The 21148-nt window shown below is 41.0% G+C and overlaps 1 protein-coding gene across 1 annotated transcript in view; it reads right to left on the reverse strand.

The window, feature by feature from the left end:
- LOC119576307 overlaps positions 1–5743 on the reverse strand; it is an 85420-nt gene extending 79677 nt beyond the window's left edge. Inside the window, exon 1 of the mRNA XM_037923930.1 lies at positions 5648–5743. The gene's annotated coding sequence lies outside the window, so the exon portion shown is untranslated. The remainder of the gene's footprint in view (positions 1–5647) is intronic.
- Between the last annotated feature and the right edge of the window lie 15405 nt (positions 5744–21148).

Here is a 21148-nt window from a genome sequence, read left to right on the forward strand (position 1 = left end):
ATATACATATATATATATATATGATTAACTATAAATATTTATATATATAAGATATTATTATATATTTTATTAATAGATTTAATAATTATTCTTATATATTTACTATCTATATTTTACATTTCTATATATATATAATACTATTTAATATTATATCTTATACTAAAATATTATTATTATATTATCAAATTATAGATATATATATATATTTTTATATATTAATATATATATATCATAATATACATATAATATATATAAATATAATATATATCAATCTATATATATATTATAATATCATAATATATATATATAATATATAATATATATTATATCTTATATTATATTATATATATAATATATTATTTACTACTATATCTAAATTAACCATGAACAATCTTTAGTATGGCCTTATTTAAACATTTACCACAAACTATAATTAATATATTACTAAAGGGTATACAGTGTGATATATACTTTTTCATAGGACCATTGCAATAGTTATCTATTTTTACATAGTGCTTTCTTTAACCGAATGTCAGTGAGTGGCAAGACTACAATGGCATGCCCACTGCAATAAAAGTTTATCTATTGTCTTTACACATAGATGGCTCTAAAAGTGCTTAGTCACCAAGGAGGCACATATTAGTCTTACCTATCTCATCTGTTTACCCTTTTCCTTCATTTTTTGGAAGCTTTATTTTTATTATTTTATTGTCTTTGATGTTATTAATATTTTAATAACAATTTATTAACCATGATATCAATAAGAATGGTAACCATGTCAATATTAATAGTTATGGAAAGAAAAACACATTTTTCTGCCAATTCAAGGAATGGGGAAACCAGGATCAGTCACTACGGCCAACTGCTATACTCCTTACTGGCTGAGCACAGTGGAGCCATCTGTATGTAACAAAACACTAAAATCTAAAGGGGACAGTACATAAACCTGCTGACATTGGGTTAATAAATGGCCTGTTCCCCCACTTTACCTAAGAACAAAGTCCCTCCTTTAAAAAGGTAAACCAAAATATATTACTCTACACAACAATTGCCTTCATTAAATGAATGATTTATTAGACTTTTCATTTATTTTCCAAGACCTGATTCACATATAGTAGCAACTGAGAGTATTCACTCTGATTTACAGATGAATCAATAAATATCATTACTACTCTCTTTTAATAACTACTAATATCATCTTGAAATTTTATAAAATTACAAAGAGAAATAAAGAGACAGGAATCAACAATGTTGTGACAGAAAAAAAAATCAAAATCAGAGTCCTAATTTCTTTGTTTGTGAAAATTGTTAACAAATATAAAATACAATAATAAAACTCTGAAATAGGTACAAGAGCTTTGGAAAGGATATCCACAAAGGAAATCTAACTGATACTTGCTTACATCAACAGATGCACTACACTTATTTTTGCTGAGAATATTTTCATATTGTTTGTTATGATAGACTACCATTAACTCAATGCCACCAGGAAAATGCTGTGCTCATTTTTTTATTTTTTATGAAATATCTCTGCATATAGATGACCCTGCTAGTATTTAGCCACAAAGGAGTCAATCAGTAAGACCCTGTGACTTTACCTGATTTCACCTTCCCTTAAATTTGCAGGAATAACTATTCTTACTAATGCTATGACTATGGATGGTTTTATTTTTATTATAAGCATTCTAATTACTATAATGTTAACAGTAGTAAGAGCAACATAACATGATGTAAAATAGTTTCGAAAGTCAAGGAAAATAATAAACAGGCGAGACAGGCAGTACTCATAATTGGCTCATTGGTGACTTAAGTATTTGTGGAGCCATCTATGTGTAAAAACAATTAATAAAGTAAATTCACAGTGGGCATAGCACATACATACATGCCATGCCTGATAGATTTGGATTAATTATAGCCACCCAAATGATTCTCAATATCTAATTTTCAAATACTGCTATAAAGTCACTCCAGCCCACAGCTTGAAGTGACTCAGATGCCATAACTTTCACAAACTACAAATGATTTTTATGCTGCACTCTGAACTCCTCATCCAACAAGTTAGACAAGATGGAGGAAACATTTTTACCTTTAGGAACTCCGGTTTTGGAGTCCGGGACAAGGTGTTCATCTCATCCATCTTGCAAACCTTTGCAGCTGGGAGAGAAGGATAAAATGAAGTCACATCTAATAGCATTTGATTACAAACAATAGTTGCAGGCAACATAATATAACTAGTAGGTTATTTTTGTGTTTGTCAGTTGCAGATAAATTACCTATGCATCAGAATAGCATAAAAATATAGTTTGTAAAATAAAGACACTGATATAATGAAATAATGAATGTTAACTTTAAAGCTTGTTGAATTAAGGGTAATGAAGGCCCTCAGACAGTTCCTTAAATATCTAGATCTGTTTTTTTAATCTAAGTTCAACCTAGATAATTTATGAACCTGATCCACAATCACTGCAAAATTTAATATTTCAGCTCAGTGGGAAATGGCAATAGACCTCTTACTAGAATATAAATAGTGGATGTTTATTTTCCATTCACTGAAGTGTTGAAGGCATCAAGTCCATGGCAAGCAACTAAGGGTAAAGTATAAAAAAGGACAGCATCTGCAGGGAAGAAACAACAACTGGAAGGAGGTCCTACTATGGAAATATAGAAATCTAAGGTTTTTGGTTCATACAGTGATATTTGTTGTAGTTTGTACATTTATAAACTACCAACTCTCTTAAGCTGCAGACTGCAAACTGCTGTAAACTTTTTAGGTTATTCTAACTTCCTTTTTTCTATAGTTAATATTATTGTTCTAAGAGTTTATTAAAGGCACTGCTATAATTTCTCTCTATTCCCATGATATCTTCAATTTAGAATTTACAAAAACCCATGTATTCTGATGTGAACTCCACAGTTTCTGCTCCAGCAAAGGCCAGAAATGCTTTCCCACTTATATCCAGCAACATATTGTTTTTTGAACTCCTTGGCAGTACACTCCCAGTCTAAGCTCTAACTCACTAGAAAATTTGTGGTGGAGCTTCTTGCCCTTGTCAAGGCAGTGTAAAGACTTACAACTTATTTTCCATAAGAGGTACAACTTAATATGCAGAAAATAAACAATGCTGCTGCCCTTTAAAAGGACTCCACATTAAACTCACTATACTTCATCTTTCAGGTATGGGCAAACTGAAGGCGATATTCTTGTAGAGGACTAAAAGTCATTGCTACAAGAAATAATCTTCTAGCACAAATCTAGCACAAATAAAGGAAAAAGATCATGGAAAGCACTGCTCACTGGCTAGGTCCACTCAGTGTTCCTGAGTTTTAGCTCTATTTTGCTTACTGAGGTGAAGACAATGTTTGACGAGTGGTGCTGGGGGTTAAAGCGCCCCCATCAACCTTCTCCTCAGGCAGGGCCTGAAGGGTATCCCCAGTCATGGCAATTTATAATGTCGAATAAGTTTAGTGATGTGATATTAGGGACTTGGTCTCTGGTGAGTATGCCTGTACTATAAAGAATTAACCTCACTATTTTACATATTAAGCAATAATCAGAAGTTTAACTGTCTGACCCCTTGGATCTAGGTGTTTTGTTGCTTGCATGTGACCCAAACTGAAGGAATTAGGTTTGTTTGAGTGGCCACAAGTGTGTGGCTACATTTGTAAGCCAGGTGCAGATGAACACTTATGTGCTTCGTCAAAACCCCAAGACCCCTTGCCTCCTCTTTGTAATGTTATTATCTCTTTTTCTGCTTAAGCATTTATTTTCAGGTAACTTTCCAGTCTATTTTTGCCATTTAATATGCTGTATCCAGGTGGTAACAGACCGTTTTCCTTACACAGACTCCACATCAGCTCTCTAGATAGTCAATAATGCAGTGCAATAATAACAATAAATACCCTTTTGTAATTTGCATTTTTAAAATTTTCTGTAATACAATCTGCTAGTCCTGATAGTACAGTTATGGCTCACGATAGTACATTCCACACTCATTTATCAATGGATATAATGCAAAAGCCCTTTCTTAAATGCCCACCGAGTCTAATCTTCCTCCAAGAGCTTTGTGTACTGATGGTATACCTACAATCACCCCAGCCTTCGGTCAAAATTCTCATGGCAAATTCTCGTAACCCTGGCCCTCAGCCAAATTTTTTTGCACATCACCAGCCACTCAGACAAATAATTTTTTTTATACATAATGGTCACATCATCTAGATCCATGGGGTTAATCTGATTTAAAAATCAGTAACTGTTGTAACTCCATGGCTTCACTCCAGTACAGGTCAACTAAACTCTATGTACATACAGGTGGGCCTGGTAACCTTTATGACAATTCCACCTAGGAACCCAACCATATCTTTATCTTACTAGAATATATATATCAGTAATTTTTCTGACCTTTATCAAAGTCCTAGGTATGAAGGCCAGAGTACTGATGTAATCCTATTCAGGATAATTATCTATTTACCTGATTTAAGCATGAACATTGTTTTCCCACAGGCTGTGCAAGTAGATAACATGCACAATTATTCAGAATAGGCCTACATCTTCCTGCAAGCATGTCAGCAGAGAAGGCACCCGTCACCATTTGCATTTATCTATAAGAAAACTACAATAAACAAGGAGGAATGGCCCAATTAACATTAGATAATAAGTAAAAAATTGGCAGATGTGGAGCTATCTTCGACAACTGTAAAACAGCAGATTGTTATATACATCTCTACAGACAATTTAAAGACAGTCCTTATGAGCGTGGGACACCTCTAGATACATCGCCCAAGTCATGGATGAAAATTGTGTGTGAAGTACATTTTTGCAAGGAGTCCTAGACAAAATTTCTGTCAAAGACAAATTTCTAAGTCTAAAACCTTTTGTGACTGCTGCCCCAGGGATACTGGCAGGTTGTATCTTGCCAGAATATATGTTTGAAGTTTGTTTGCCTTTGCTGGCACACACAGCTCACCAAGCATCTAGGCTTGGTGGCACAAGCAATCTTGCAGATTTTGATAAATACGACCTTACCTTCACCTCCTTTAAAATACTTTTCATACCTAAGTGTGTTGCTTTGTGTGTTTAAAATGGGCATTAGTTTTTCACTCTCTCCACAGACTACTATTCCGGGCAATTAGTAAGGCATAAGACAGGCCTTTTTTGACAGCTGAAGCTGATCATTTTCTTGTCATCCCATCTTTTTTCCTTGGAAAAGCGCGCCCCAACCTGAAAGATCCTCATATCCCTTCTTCATTACTTATTGGAGCCCCCCCCCCCCCCGTCTGGGCGAGAAACCCTCAAAAGCCCGTGAAAAGCGGCCAACCCGCAGCTCCGAGGCCTCACGGCGGAACTTCCTTCCTGCCTCAGCCTTTTTCCCTCATCGCGTCCTTAATCTGAGAAAGGTACATGCCATTGGCATCGCGTCCACAAGCAACAGCAGGCGTAGATCCATTGAAAAGCCAGCTCCGCAGGGAGAATTTTCACTTGACACACATTACATGCTCGGCTCACGGGCGCCCGCGCAGCTTCGTCCAACTTTTTAAAAATACTCAAGTCCTATGTCTTTGTTTTCTATCTACCTAGCTCTAGACGAGCAGAGGTAATAGTACTTGACGTTCGCGTTGTGCTTAAGCGTTATTTGGGGCAATGATTTACCTGTTTAATTCAGGAAAAGAGCAAGGCTTCCCTGTATTCGCCTGCGACACAAACACTCAACATGGCCACTGGGGCGCAGGTGCCGCCTCTCACCCGTGCCAGAACATATTTGCTCGTAATTTCATCGTTCATGCCTTACGAGACATTTTAGTTCTATTCTATGTCCTAGAACTTTACATCGACAACAACCAAGAATACCCACTATGTAGCTTAACGGTCTAGATTGTGAAATGTGGCACATGCCCCGAGGCGTCCCAATGAAAGCTGAGGAATGCGAGATTTTTGTGCCTTCGTAGGAGGCGCATTGGAATCGGCCTCCTCTCTGGACAGACGGCGTGGCCTGTGACAGCTCTCGTGCCCAAACAAATTCAGACGTCTCTGCCCTGCGTGACCTCCAAAGCCGAATGAAACAGAAGAAGCTGACGAGTACATTTGCGTTCTTCAAGCGTCGACGGGAATTCCATTCAGCAAATGTCTAGCTATCAAGTGACTTCAATGCAGATTAAACGTCATTATAGTATTCAATTCGGCTATTATCATTTCTTCATAATTTGCATTTAAATGCATGCGCGCGCGCGCGTGTGTGTGTACATAAATACAAAACCATATATACTCATGCACACACAAAAACATATATATATATATATATATATATATATATATATATATATATATATATATATATATATATATATATATATATATAAAATATATGTGTGTGTGTGTGTGTAGTATATATATATATGTATATATATATGTATATATATATATATATATATATATATATATATATGTACATATATATATAGATAAATAAAAAAAATATATATAAATATATATATGTGTGTGTGTGTGTGTGTGTGTGTGTTCGTCTATATATACAGACATACAAAATCAGATATACATATACCCATACACGCATATATATCCATATATATATATATATATATCTATATATATATATATATATATATATATATATATATTATATATATGCGTATGTATATAACGCATATAACTGTCACGACGACAATCTGAGTTCAAGGGTTCGAGTCACCGGCCGGCGCGTTGTTCCCTTGGGCAAGGAACTTCACCTCGAATGCCTACCTAGCCACTGGGTGGCCAAGCCAGCCCAAGTCAGTTCTGGTCCCAAGCCCGGATAAAATAGAGAGAATGATTACCTAAAAAAAAAGGTAACACCGGCACTCTCCGTTGAAAGGTACTGGGGATCCTACCAGTACTTACTCCCATCCAGGTACTGGGGGTCACAGATGCGTGAAGGAACAGCGAGGTGGCAACACCTCTCTTCGCATGAAGAGGGTGATATGAGAAGAAGTGTATGTACATACCACTATGCATAGGCTTCCTGTATATGGAGAAGGAGAAGTGGTCAGCAGAGCGATGGACTAGGGTGTCCAAGAAAGGGAGCTTGTTGTCAACAGCAAAACACTCTTCCGTGCTGATACAATGGAAGGAAAACCCACAATACAAAAACTAGATTTACTGAAAGTGAGACTACAGTTTCGAAATCCACCTGGATTCCATCTTCAGGTCTGAAGAGGAAAGGGAGAGGAGGGGGTATAAAAGAGAGAGAAGAGAGGCAATGCGGTAACACACGGCAGGTGAGGACAGACGAACGGAAGCAGAGGGAAGTCACATCAGGTCGGAGGATCGGGTGGACTATGCGCCGGGTGGCCGGCATACGGTAGAAGGCGGAGGATATGGGAAGCAAGGAGACTATCAGCGGGAGAAAAGCCGCTGTTCAAGTTGAAATTAGGCAGCAGCTTTATTAGGGAAGATTCCACCAGTCTGCGGGACACACACACACACACACACACACACACACACACACACACACACACACACACACATATATATATATATATATATATATATATATATATATATATATATAATATATATATGTATATATATATATATATATATATATATATATATATATATATATATATATATCACAGGTCATATAGCATTATGATGCAGTATTCTGGCGAAAAGGGTAAAAATGAGTTACCGATTATAAGAGAACAGCAGAAAGGGATGAAGAAGAGAAGGAAAAGGAAAGGGGAAGAAGAAGAGACCATGCAAAATTAGTTTATTTATTTATTTATTGAATGTTCTGCCGCGTCAATATCTGCCATTAGTGGCGCGTTCAAAATATAGTGATCAGGTGGGGCTTGGGGGTAAGAAGTTTTTTGGTTGACAAGGCGATGTTTGTGGATTCCCAGAATGGTCAATGGTCAAAGCAAATAAACATCGAAGGTCATATATTATGACGAAGTACTGCGGCCAGAAGGAAAAGGACAGGATGAAAAGAAAAGATCAAGCAGTTGAGACGAGGGCTGAGGTCGAAGGCAAGAGTAATCCCCTACATTGGGGTGGGAGGTAAACAAGGGGGTATGGGATGTGTTGGGGGGAGTGGGAGGAAGGGGTGTAGGGGGAACATTAGTCGGAGGATGATGGATGTCGGCAGTTACTTTGATTGTAGAAGGAATGGGAGCAGAGAGACATGAGGATGGTTGAGGTGTAGGCATGTTATCTTGAGTCATGATTAAATGGTTTTGAATATCTTCGAGAGTTTCTGTAGAGGAGTCGGTTGCAGAGTTCTGAGAAACAGTAGTTTTCTTATGAGGGAGAGAAGAGGAGACAGATGGGGTAGAAAATGAGATGGAGCGTTTAGATTGTCTTGTGCGATGAAGTGGGCGAGGAGGAAGAGGGTTAGGTACCGGAGTATAAGTAACTGGAGTGTCTGGAATAATAGAGGAGATTGGGGTGTCTGGATGAATGGCAAAAGAATTTGACTCAGAGAGGGAGGGGGTAGACGTGGGATGAGGACGAGATGCTGGGGAAGGTTTATAAATATCTTGGGAGTGAGACGTGCTTCCTATCTGGCTTCATGTCGAGTGAAGCCAAGTCTGAATCTGAGAGTTGCCACTTCAGACTCAAACTTGTAGGTGGGGCAGCCCCTATAAAATACATTATGGGAGATGCCATAACTGGCATATGTACATGATTGTGCAGAGAAGTTTGATCGATTATGAGCAGATTGAACACATAAAGGGCATCAGGTTGTGAAACGGAAACAATGAGGGGGGAAGGGGGGGGAGGAGATAGATATGGTCTGACTGGGTGGGATTCTCCGCCATGTAAACATTACAGGGAAAGTCATGTCTACAGAAAGTATATTGGAATTGTACTGATACTGCATCGTAATTGACGAGGCAGGCGAGTAAATCTCCTACACAATCTGACAATTTTTTGTCATATACAGGACAGTTTGTTAGGGAGATGGAGACAGTTCCAATATATGTAATGAGGTTGGGCAGGAATTGGTTTGTCATTGAAGTTTATCAGGGATGATAATGCTTTAGCTTGGGATTCGGATGTAACTGTGACGAGACGGGAACGATCAGGCAGCTGCAGAAGGAAACTTTACCTACTTGTTTTTGGAGACATTGCTGGAAGAGGAGAGCGTTGTCAGAGGGGCGAGTACTAATAATCAGTCCCATTTGGCTGGCTAAATAGAGCATTTGTAGAGGTGGGAATAGTAGAAGGACAGGGACGTGTGGAAGGAGTGTTGAGAGAGGTAGTATTACAGAGAGATGGACATTAAGTTGTAGTAATAAGGGAGGATAGGGTAGTTGATGAAGAAAGTTGTGGGAGTGGCGATGAAGTAGCGGATGTTGGGACAGTCGGAATGTCTCCTGGAAATTGAGGGTTGACCTGAGTGGATAGTGTGATAGTAGGCATTGAGGAGGGGGTAGTAGTAGCACTGTTCAGTCGTGGTCAAAGGAGAGCCTGGGGTCAGGGAACCGGAAGAATTTGAATCTGATGAAGGGGCAAGCCTCACAATAAAGCCATTAATAAAGGTATGAAATCTTCATTACTAGCCTTGAATGTGTTGGAGAAGAGAAGAAAAAGAAAAGGGAGAGAAGATAAGACCGTGCATAACCGACTGAGCCGAGGGCTACAATACAAGGTAGGGGAGATCCCCTAAGTCGCCCCATGAGAAACAGGGATTGCGGGTACCGACAAATTAATCTTTGAAAACAACAAATAGGGGCATCAAGAACAAGGACGAAGTTCACTACAAAAATCAGACTGTGTAGAAAAAGGCGAATGCCCTTGTTCCAAACATTTTTACATTTTTCAGCCATTTGTATAACAAAATCTTATCCTGCTGCGTCATCTAAGCTCATTAGCGATGTATTCAAAATATAACAAAGCCCCAAGTATGGAAAAGATGTATGACATAAAAGGTCATATCGCACTACGGTAAATATAGTAGAGTAAAGGGTTAGGAATGAGTTAATGATTAAGGTAAAGTTACAAGTTGAACAGTACTAGAGGATAGTATGGTATGATAGAAACGGGTAGAGGGGGGGGGGGAGACTGATGGTATAGTGAACGCAGGAACAAGCACAGCACCGTAACACCAGTTAAGACGCCGTCCAACTAATAAAGTATGCAAAAGAACCCGCTCTGTCTTGGAAGCGGCCGGTATTGCCTGTATACATATATACACCCCTTTTCTGCCAAGACATTTTTTTCACTCCTGTATGACAAGATATGTAGGCTACAGACTTTTTTCTCTTTCAGATGCAGCAACAAAAGCCTTGTGCCACAGGAGTTATCCTGGTGTCTGGGTCCTCTCGTCACGCTCGGCGTTATTGCTTATAATGTAGATTCTATAGAGTAAACATCTGACTTTCCAGAACTTTCAGCACTTTGTGCTTTGCCTGCACCCTCACTGCCTTGATCTTGATCAGGAGACTAAAATAGGCGTAGCGAGCAACCCACCTCAGACCCCCAGCTCTCTTCTACACCAGGGCAGCCCTGGCGGTCTTTGACCCCTGGGGAGGGAGGTCCAGTAGTCTGGGGCGCACTTTTTCTTTAAATTTAATTCTTTCCCTTTCTTCATGTGACTTTCCTGAGCCTAGTTCCCCTGTGGCAATCTTTCCCATATATGCTTGGGGGTGGGCATCGAATTACTGTCCTTTGCCTAGAAAAGTTCGACGGTAAGGAAATGTCCTGGACTGGAAAACGCAACCAGGCATCTAATGGGGGGGGGGGGTAGAAGACGGAAAACTGCCATACTCTCTCTTAGCTACCGGTGTTAAGTTGATTAACAATAGTTAAGGGTTATATAGCCCATTCAGGACAACGGGCACGGGCCCAGGGTTCGGACTTGGTCCGAAAACCAGCACGATTGACTCCCCGGCTACCTCTTCTCCTTCTCAAGGAGGGGGAACGACCCATGACACTCCTAAGACTAACGCAATTTTGAATAACGAAACCCCTACTGCTGACAAACATGAATGATGAGTTTTTTTTTTAGTCCCCCCAGATAATGCATGGTGTCTGACTGTCAAATGCGCGAATCAAAATAAATTACTTTTGAACATGAACCCCTTCATAATCAAGAAGGTCCTTGATGGTCAAGTGGACAGCGGTATTAATTTATACCGTAAATTGTGAGATGGTACCTTCCTTGTAAATGTGCATTTCATCTTCCAGGTTAATGATGCAGATTCCTAATTTGATGGGCTCGAATATTCTTGAAAACACGAAAGACGTAGCATGGTGGACGTGAACTGAACTGCATGACCAATAAAGACAGGAATGTACAAACAAAAACCGAATTTTGCTTTTTAATGAGTATGTCACATTTGGATATGAATGTGTCCAAGTGCGATCTTCTATTCAAAAACCTGTGCACATTTATAGATGCCAAAAATTTGGACACAATTACGATGAATTATAAAAATACTAATAAATTTACTTATGGTAAATATGCTGGAGCTCATGACGCTGCTGAATATAATGATAACACTTTCAATTGTGCTAACTGTGGAGGTCCTCATCAATCTAGCTCTGCTGAGTACAGCAGTTTGAAGAAGGATATTAGCATACATGAGAGGGCACGATGCTAGTTACCGTGAAGCCAAGAAGAAAGTTGAAGAATTAACCAGCAAACCAATACTTCCTACACTTCAGTAGCAACTAACAACACTCCCAGTGCAAACAGTATTAGGCTAGAACTAGCAGCTAAGATAAAGAAATTGCTGATTTGAAGAAAATGATTAACAAATTAATGAATCAAATTACAGAAGTTTATAATACAATTCAACAAATTGCTGAATCAACCCAGCAAAAGCAGCGGCATCATGAGGACGATACCAAATCACAATCTGAGTCACACCTTTTTGTTCAGGCGGCTCCTGCTCGGACTTCGTCTGTTTCTCAGAACAGATCTTCCCGGCAGCGAGATGCAGGACATAGAGGCTACTGTCTCAAAAAATACCCATGGCAGGCCCCTGGGTAGCGAGGGAGAGCGCGAACCTCCCTCCCAGAAAAAAAAAAAAACCGATGGACAAGGCACTTCCAAACTCCATAAAACTTGATCTTCGTGTTAACCATTATCCAGAGGAACTGTCGAAGTCTTAGAAATAAAGTAGATGACCTTAGATTATTAGCCTCGTCTTATGCTCCTGATATTATAGTTCTCCAAGAAGCATATTCAACCAACTTCATGTCAGATGAGGTCATCTCACTGAGGAACTACCATCTGTGTCAGAAGGATCAAGAGGGTAGGGGTGGAGGCAGAGTCACCATGTACATCCATCAAAGCCTCCCTCCCTCTCACTAAAAGTTTATTGTCCACCAATCAATACAGTAATTTATGCTCTTTAGGATAGTCTGCTGCAAAACGAAATATTATTATGCGATTTTTATGCTCATTATGGGGTTCCCTCCGGGCAGATGGTAGACGTGAGCAAGTAGTTTAGTTGATTAATGATTCTGATCTAGTCCTTCTGAACGATAGTTCGACGCGGGAGCTTTATTGATATATCTCTGATCTCTTACCCCATAGTAGCCAAGTGCCTGTGGCACACCATCGACTTGTTGGGAAGCAAGCACTTTCTATTTGTATTATATACTCATGTAACACAACAAGAACGCAGACTGGGTCGCCTTCACAAGGAGCGTCAAGCTCGAACTTGTTAGATAAACCATTAATGATAAAGTAAACAATGCTCAAAAGTGTATATTACATGCAGCAATGATATCCATTCCAGTTCCATGGTGGACACCAGATTGCTGCAGGGCACAGTGTGAATGCAACAGGACCTACAGGCTTTTCAAAAATAACATCAATAACGAGAACTTTTGCAAGTAAAAATTAGCAAGAGCTAAGGCTTATAGAACAGTTAAACAAGCAAAAAGACCCTGCTGACAGAGCTTTGTCTCTACAATTAACAGTAACACCACAATATCACAGGTTTCAAAATTAAACATATTACGAGGGAACCAATTTTGATTCACCTAGAGACATTGCTAATGTAATCACCAGGCAGTTCTCATATACAAGCAGCTCAGATTATTACAATCCCACATTCCTAACCACCAAGGAAGCAACTGGGCTGCAACATATTCACTGCTACAGGAGACGACTTGAATTACAATAAAGACCTAACAATGGCTGAGCTTGTGCGAGCCCTAGAAGCTTGTTGTAGCAGCACAACCCTGCAATCTGAAGTTCAGCGTAGTTTCCGAGGCTGGTTCACACCAGATCCACAGCCATTGGACAGTGGGCTCCCCTCGTTCCCTGCGTGCTTACACAGCGGACGTGTACTTAAGCCGCAGAATGAGATCAGCAATCCCCAGTCCTCCTGCAGAAAACGACACCAACAGTAGCAACACCAGGACTGCCCAATCCTTAGCCGACTGGGGAGCCTACCGGCACCCCATTGATCTCCACTTCACCTTCAGCACTCAGCCAATCACTCCATAAAGAAATAGCCCAGTCCAAATAGTAGCCCCCAACCATCTTCCACACTGTAGAGGAACATCCCCAGCCTGTAATGAGATTCGATATGAGATGATAAAGCAACTTAATCATGATGCCATAATTAAGTTGCTAGATGTGTACAATGAAATCTGGAAAAAGCAGACTTTTCCAAATTCATGGCACTTCGCCCACCTCATTCCCCTATTGAAAGGAGAGGGAATCCCAGATCCGCCATCTCGTACTGCCGAATTGACATCTTGCTTGTGCAAGGTCATGGAACAAATTGTTAGCAGTAGGCTATTCCATTTTTAAAATTCCAGTAATTCTCTAGTTGACAAACAGCGCGGCTTCCGAAAGGGACACTAAACTCTCTATCAACTAGTAAATCTGGACAGTCACATTTAAGAGGCAATTGTCAAAAAACTATTATTTCAGTATTCTTAGATATAGAAAAAGCCTACAACATGACATGGCAATATGGGCTACTCAAAAATTTTTATGTTTTTGGATTATGTGGAAACTTCCCTTGTTTTTATCCAAAATGTCATATCTAACCGTACTTTCTCTGTCATATTATTTTCTGACAATGTCACCTTTCTGACATGTTTGTCCAGGAAAACAGGATCCCGCAAGGAAGTGTCTTGTCACCAGCATTATTTCTTTGCATGATAATTGACATCTTTTCAGCTCCCCTCGGAATCGTAAATACTCACTGTACAAACTGCATTACTGCATTCCTGCAGCAATGAGTAATTCACGGCATATCACATCCAACTGGCACTGAATATGATTCACAACTGGGGCCTCCAGTGGAGTTTTAAGTTTTCTTTAAGAAAGAGCACTGGGGTAATTTCTTCACATAGGAGGAAGCTGAACATCCAGCTAACATTAGAAAATCATCTAATATCTATCCAAACTTCCGCTACATTTCTTGGTCTACTCTTTGATCGTAGGTTCAACTGGAAATACCACATTGATCAATTAAAAATTAAATGTCAAAGAGCATTAAATTTATTAAAGTGCATTTCTGGAAACAAAGGGGGAGCTGATATAAAGTCCTTGCTAATGATATATAAACTCTAATTAGATCTAAAGTAGTTAATGAGTCAATCGTGTATGGCTCGGCATCAAACTCAATTGTGAAAGGTCTGAACCGTTGTTCAGAACGCTTGTTTGTGTGTGTGTCTTAGTGCCCTGAAATGTACTCGCTAATGATCTCTCTACCATCGATACCCTGGTTCAGTTAAATATATAGGAAGGAACAATAAAGGGTAGTGAAGGGCGGCTGAGGTAGTAGTTGCTATGCGTCAGCTATCTAGATTAATATTGGAGAGGTTAAAGATGGGTAAAGGAGTTGATGAGTGAATGGGTTAAGGTAGGGTTAGGTAAGGGGATTAGACAAGTGAAGGATATGTATGCATCTGAGGAAGGAGAACAGGTTGTCAAAGCAGAAAGTGTGAGATTCTGGAAAAATGTCTGATAGGTTGGGAGGTCAGTGAAGGGAGGATAGGTGGGGGAATGCAAAGGTACGGGCTGCATCAAAGCGTGGACAGGACAACAGAATGTATGGAACTGAAAGAGGGACATAGGGGCGGATCAGAATGTGACATCAGATATATACGTGTGATAGATGAGTGTGGCCAATACGTTAGCAGGCGTCTGTTCCGATGAAATGGAGCTGACCAGGATATTGATAGTTTACAGTATGTAATTTATTAGTGCAGAGACTTGACCAGAAAGATTGCCATCGGTTATACAAGTCTTAAAGTGAGTAATAATCCGTGGCTGGAATACGAGAGAAACATGGTTGGTGTGATGTGGACATAGCGGCGTAGCGTGCTACAGTATCTCCCTGTTCATTGCCAGGGATTCCAACGTGGATGGGCATCCCGCAAAATCTGACAGTTTTAAGGTGTGTGGCCAGGTAGAACAACTAGTACTGGCTCTTACAGACAAGGGTGTTGGTCGAGTGTATTGACTTTATGAGAGTTAATGGTAGTCAGTAAAATTAGTGAGAGGAAGAAGGGAGTGAGTCTCTGTGTTTTAAGGCAAAAACAGCTCTGTAGTAAGGACACTAGATTCTGGAGGGAAAGGGTATTTGAAAGTGCGAGTTGGGAAGGTTACTGCGAAACCAGCACCGGAGGTGGATTTGGAGCCATCAGTGTAAACATGAATACTGGAGGAATGAATGGAGACATGGTCAAGGAAATGGGTGAGAAGGACAGCAGGGGGGATATCTGATTTTGGTGGGTCAGGGAAAACAGAGGAGCAAATACGGGGGTAAGTATAAGCCATGAGGGACAGAATGGACAGAAAATGCAAGAGCTTGGAGATGGGGAAAAGGGGAATGGGAGAGGAGAGTATCCATGCATATGGAGAAAGGAGTAGGTATACATGAAGAAGCAAAGGTAGGAAGCAGGGATCGTGGGATAGTGGAATCAAGCATAGCATCGGAGAGAGAGAAGGGCACGACGTCGAGAGATGGCATGCCTGATTCAGTGTAAGGGCTCTCAACTGGAGAGGAGCGGAAGAAGCCTAGGGCCAAGCAAAGACTGCAATGGTGGATTGTATTAAGATGAGCAAGGAGGGAGGTTGAGGCAGAGTAAGAGATATGGCATTCATAATCGAGAGTGGAGAGGATCAGGGTAACATGAAGATGAAGTAAAGTTTTGTGATCTGAGCTCCACGATATATGGGACAGTTTATGAGGTGGCGGCGAGCTTTTTCTTTAATGTGAAATGAGGCAATTTTGATCTGAAAAGTGCATTTAGAGAGGGAAGACTTTATTATATGTTTCCGCATATGATTAGGGACGACAGTTGTTGGAGAATATGGTACCGCCATGTAGCATCACATACTTTTTCTAGGTCAAAGAATATGGCTAATTTGAATTCATGACTTGCAAATGCCGATGTAATATATGTCTCGAGATGAGCAAGGGGGTCAGCTATACTTTAGGCACGGCGGAAACCAAACTGGCAAGAAGAGCGAAGATTGTCAGATTCAAGATACCACATTAAGCAGTAGTAGTTTGCAGAAGCAGATAATTACAGCGATGGGGCGGTGGTCTTGATAAGGATAAGTCTGATATGCGAAGCTTAGGCTCGCCATGCCATGAGGGGAGCCCGGCCTGTGTCGACTAATGCCGACTCGCTCACGTGTGTCAGCTGGTGCTGACTCGGCTGAACCTAGTCCATACCCGCCATGGTGCCCAGCCACAGCAGTAACCTCCGGCGACAATTGCCTGGACGGGGCGCGAACTGCCGACCCCTCGGATGAGAGGCCGACACGTTACCAATGTACTAGCCCGGAGGCTGGTGGTCTTGAGGGAGGGTACCGGACTTATTGGGTATCAAGATGGGGAGGATGAGAGCTTCTCGCCAATGAGAAGGAAAATTTCATGAGTGACTAAGGCAGCACTGAATTCAGAGGAAGAAAAAGGAGCATTATAGGACTTTGCAAAATATAGGGTGAAGACGATAGGGGTGTGTTCCCAGATGGCCTTAATAGAAATGTGGAGAAAGGTGAGAACCACTACTGACCTGGCTGAGTCACCTAGTTCATTAATGAGGATCAGAAATGAGAGAATCTCGAGTATGGAGGACGGGAGCTGGATAGGGGTATGTTTGCCGATAGTTTATGGATCCAGCCCCAAACAGTTGAGATACATGTAGATGTAATTGTGAAAACATAATTTCGCCAGCTATTTGTTTTACTGTTCCGGATTGTACATCAAAGACAGGTGGATGCTATTTTTAAAGGAGATAAAGGCTGATGGTTAATTAGGGATGCCTCTTTTGTAGGGCAACTGTTCCAGGCTGCATGTTTTACGTGAAGTGCTTTGGTGCAATCGGAATTCCACCATGGAACACATTTGGTGGTATAAGGTCTTGCGGTTGGAGGAATGACTGTATAGGCAGTTCTTAGAACTGTAGTTGTGAAACACTGTATCATATGAAGTAGGAGAAAGGAGAACTAGAAAGTGGTCACAATAGAGAAAGTGGTCTAGAACTGACCAATGGAAATCTAAAAGGAGAAAAGGGAGCATAGAGGTAGGTCAATGCAAGAAAAAGATTGCGTGCATACGTCTAAGTGTCTGGGTCGATCTGAATTAAGAATAATGAGGTCGGCCACAGGAGTTGGTGATGGAATCACCCCAAAGAGTGTGGCGGCAGTTAAAATCATCAACTATGAGGAAAGGTGGCTGGAATTGGATAATTAGATTTTCAAAGGCAACAAAGTCATGGGACGGGAAAGGATAAGTATACTGAAATAACTGTGACCAAACGGCGAAGAAAGATGCGAATAACTGTGCACGGGACAGTTGGTTGAAAGGGAGGTATGACATAAGGTGTTTTCTGATGGATAAGTATAGACGAGATATAAAGGGAGTGTGAAGATGAGACAAAGTGGTAGTTGAGACCCGATGTAAGAGGATGTGTAAGAAAAGTGGATGGGTTATGGGAAGAAGAGATATGAAAGGTCTGTGAGAATGGAAACTGCGAATATTCCAGTGTAAGAGAGCTATACTTTGGTTGATCTAGGAGTGCGTGTTGGGGAATTTGAAGGAGCTAGGGGGTGGGAAGGTGGTGTTGTATCAGGAGGTGGAAGATCTGGGGAAAATCATATTGGATTCACGTGTATCCAGGAAGGAGTGGAAGGGATAGAAGGGATGGAGGAAGGGTTAATGAAGGTGGAGCTGGAGCTGGGGGGGATGGGCTGTGTTGGGAGGGTGTAGGAGGAAGGGGTGTAGGGGGAATACGAGTAGGAGGATGGTGGATATCGGCAGTCACTTTGAGTGTCGAGGGAACAGTTGTAGAATCTGAGGGTGGATGATGGGTTTTTCTGTCAGTTTGGGGCTAGAGTTGTTTATTTTGAATATCAAAGTTTCTGTAAAGGAGATGGTTGGAGAGTTTTGTGAGACAAAGGTTTTCTTACGAGGGGGGAAGAGGAGACTGGTGTTTGAGGAGTAGAGGCAAAGGTATGTGGGGGTTGTAGGTTGTGATAATGGAGTGAGTTTTGAGTGCCATATTGTGATGCTGTTATATACGGGTTATGATGACATCATCGTACGTACATTGTGATAATTATATGATTATATTACATATATACTGACTTTTGTGTGATATGTTATGCCATGTGAAATGTAGATTATGTGTAGTTTATATTGTGTAGCATATCGCCTATGTAAAAGAGTGAGATTCTCTGTACAATTTGTAGAGTACAATACTTTATTTTGTCTCTGTAGTCACAATCTGGCAGAGGACCATGAAAAACTCCCTTTTATTTTTCTTCGGTGTATTCTTCACCCTGAAGTAGAGAAACACCAAACATATATACGAACATGAGTATACAAAGAGGTGAGTGTGTGGTAGTAGAAGGGGTGGAACTTTGGTCTGTCTGTGCGGGTAGTGTGGGGGGGTGGGGCTGCAGTAGAGATTGGTGTCTGGATTTAGAATGACAAAATAATTTCATTAGGGAAGGTAGGAGGTAGAAATGGAGAAGTAAGATGTAGGAGGGATAGGTATAGGGGAGGGCATAGGAACGTCTTAGGAGAGAGGGAGGGAGGGGCAAAACAAGCAACATTACTGGAGTAGGGAGTAAGAGAAAAACCTCATTAACGTGCTTCCTGTCTAGCTTCACGTAGACGGAGTCCAAGTCTGAATCTGAGAATTGCGACCTCACTCAAATTAGTAGGTAGCCCCTATAGAATACATTATGGGGGCTGCCACAGTTGGCACATGTGTGTGACTGTGCAGAGCAGTTTGATCAAGTATGACCAGGTTGGGCACATAGAGAGCATCTGACTGTGGAACAGCAATGTTTGGTAGAATGTCCTAAATGCCAACAATTTTGGCACTGACAGGGAGGTTGATATGTTCGAACAGGGAGAGATTCTCTACCAATGTGAACATTAAAGGGAAGGTCATGTCTACGGAAAGTAAGTTTGGCAATGTTAGTGGGGTTCTTTTGATGACCTCTGGGAGGAATGGCGTAGCACTGTACTGATACCACATCATAGTCCGTGAGGCATGCGAGTAAGTTTTCTCCACTTTCTGACAATTTTTTGTTATAGATAGGGCAGTTTACTGGGGAGTATTGAGGGTTGGATGGGGTTCTGCAGGAATGGGGTTACCAGAGAGATCAGTTAAAGAGTTGATAATGCTATAGCCTGGTTTTCAGATGTTACTGTGACGAGACAGGAACGATTGGGTCGGCTACGGAAGGAGATTTTGCCAATCTGTTTTTGGAGGCATTGCTGGAAGGGTAGGGAGCTGTGGGAGGGGTCACAAAAAATTGGTTCCATTTGGCTGGGCTAAATAGAGTATTTAAGATATTTGTAGAGATGGGGGCAGTAGAAGGACTGGGGCGTGTGGAAGAGGGAGTAGTGTTGAGGGAGGTAGTATTATGGAGAGATGGAAAATAAGGATGTAAAGTAGTAATAAGGGAGGATGGGGTAGTTGATGAAGAAGATTGGGGAGGTAAAGGTGATGAAGTTGAGCATGTTGGGAGACTAGGAATGTCTCATGGAGATTGAGTGTTGACTTGGTTGGATAATGTACTACTAGCTATTAAGGAGGGGGTAGTAATTGCAGCATTCGGTGCCGTGGTCAAAGGAAAGCCTGGGGTCGGGGAATCGGGAGAGTTTGAATTAGGGGGCTATTTGATATAGGGGTAAGCCTCTTTGTCCCTAATAAGGGTATAACATCTTCATTATTGGCCATGGTAAGCCTGGAGTATGTTGGGGGTATGAAACAGTCCACCCCTCAGGGTCCCCTTGAGGCGTAAGGGCTAGACAAAAATGGGAATATCGTGCCCATGGCTTCCTCAGGCTGTTCATGACTGGCACAAAGTCAGCCCTTCATCCTTTCAGCACAGCTCACACCTTAGGAAGTGGATAGTAGAAGGGTTTAGGGAAGGGACAGAAACGAAAAAGCAGGAGGGGACAAAAGACCATGCAAAATTAGTTGAGTTGAAGGCTGAGTCCCTAGGCAGGGGAATTCCCCTGCATTGGGTCCCAGTTCTCGCCTCCTAAGCCCCCCACCACAACAACAGGCAAGGGATTTGGAGGGCCAAGGCAGGGGAGAACCCCATCCTAAGCCCCCCCCCCCCCCCACAACAACAATGGGCAAGGGATTGGAGGGGGGGGGGTGCCAGAGATTCAGGGAGATCCTTAAAAACATCTCCCTTTTTTTCCTCATACATACACCGATGGCTCTAAGACTGAAGAGTGTGTGGGAGTGGGTCTATGGTAGACTGAATGTGAATCGAGGTTCAGACTGCCGAATAAAAAATCATCAGTAAAGTAATCACTCTTCTAAGGAAGAAAAAGCTTTATGCACTTATTTAGATTGAAATAAAAAATAGGATCTTGGCATGACCATATGCCACTGGTTGATAGCCAAGAAATCCAACAAGCAAGCCCTGCCCTGTCCAGCGACAATTACTGTAAACATGTGGGGAAAATCACAGACATATATTTTCTGAATTGAGATTACTAGTTTGTTCTTGCAAATACACCAAGTACATTGACTTGAATCTTTCCTTTCTAATACCATATAAAATGACTAAAATTGTGACTTGGAGCCTCCCAGAAAATAATACTGATATGTCAAGAAACAATTAAGTTCATAATAATGAAGCTAATAATAATAACAAAGAAATAATAAAAAAGTCATACGAATGAG

Source organism: Penaeus monodon, chromosome 1 (assembly GCF_015228065.2).
Source record: "Penaeus monodon isolate SGIC_2016 chromosome 1, NSTDA_Pmon_1, whole genome shotgun sequence".
Lineage (NCBI taxonomy): Eukaryota > Metazoa > Arthropoda > Malacostraca > Decapoda > Penaeidae > Penaeus > Penaeus monodon.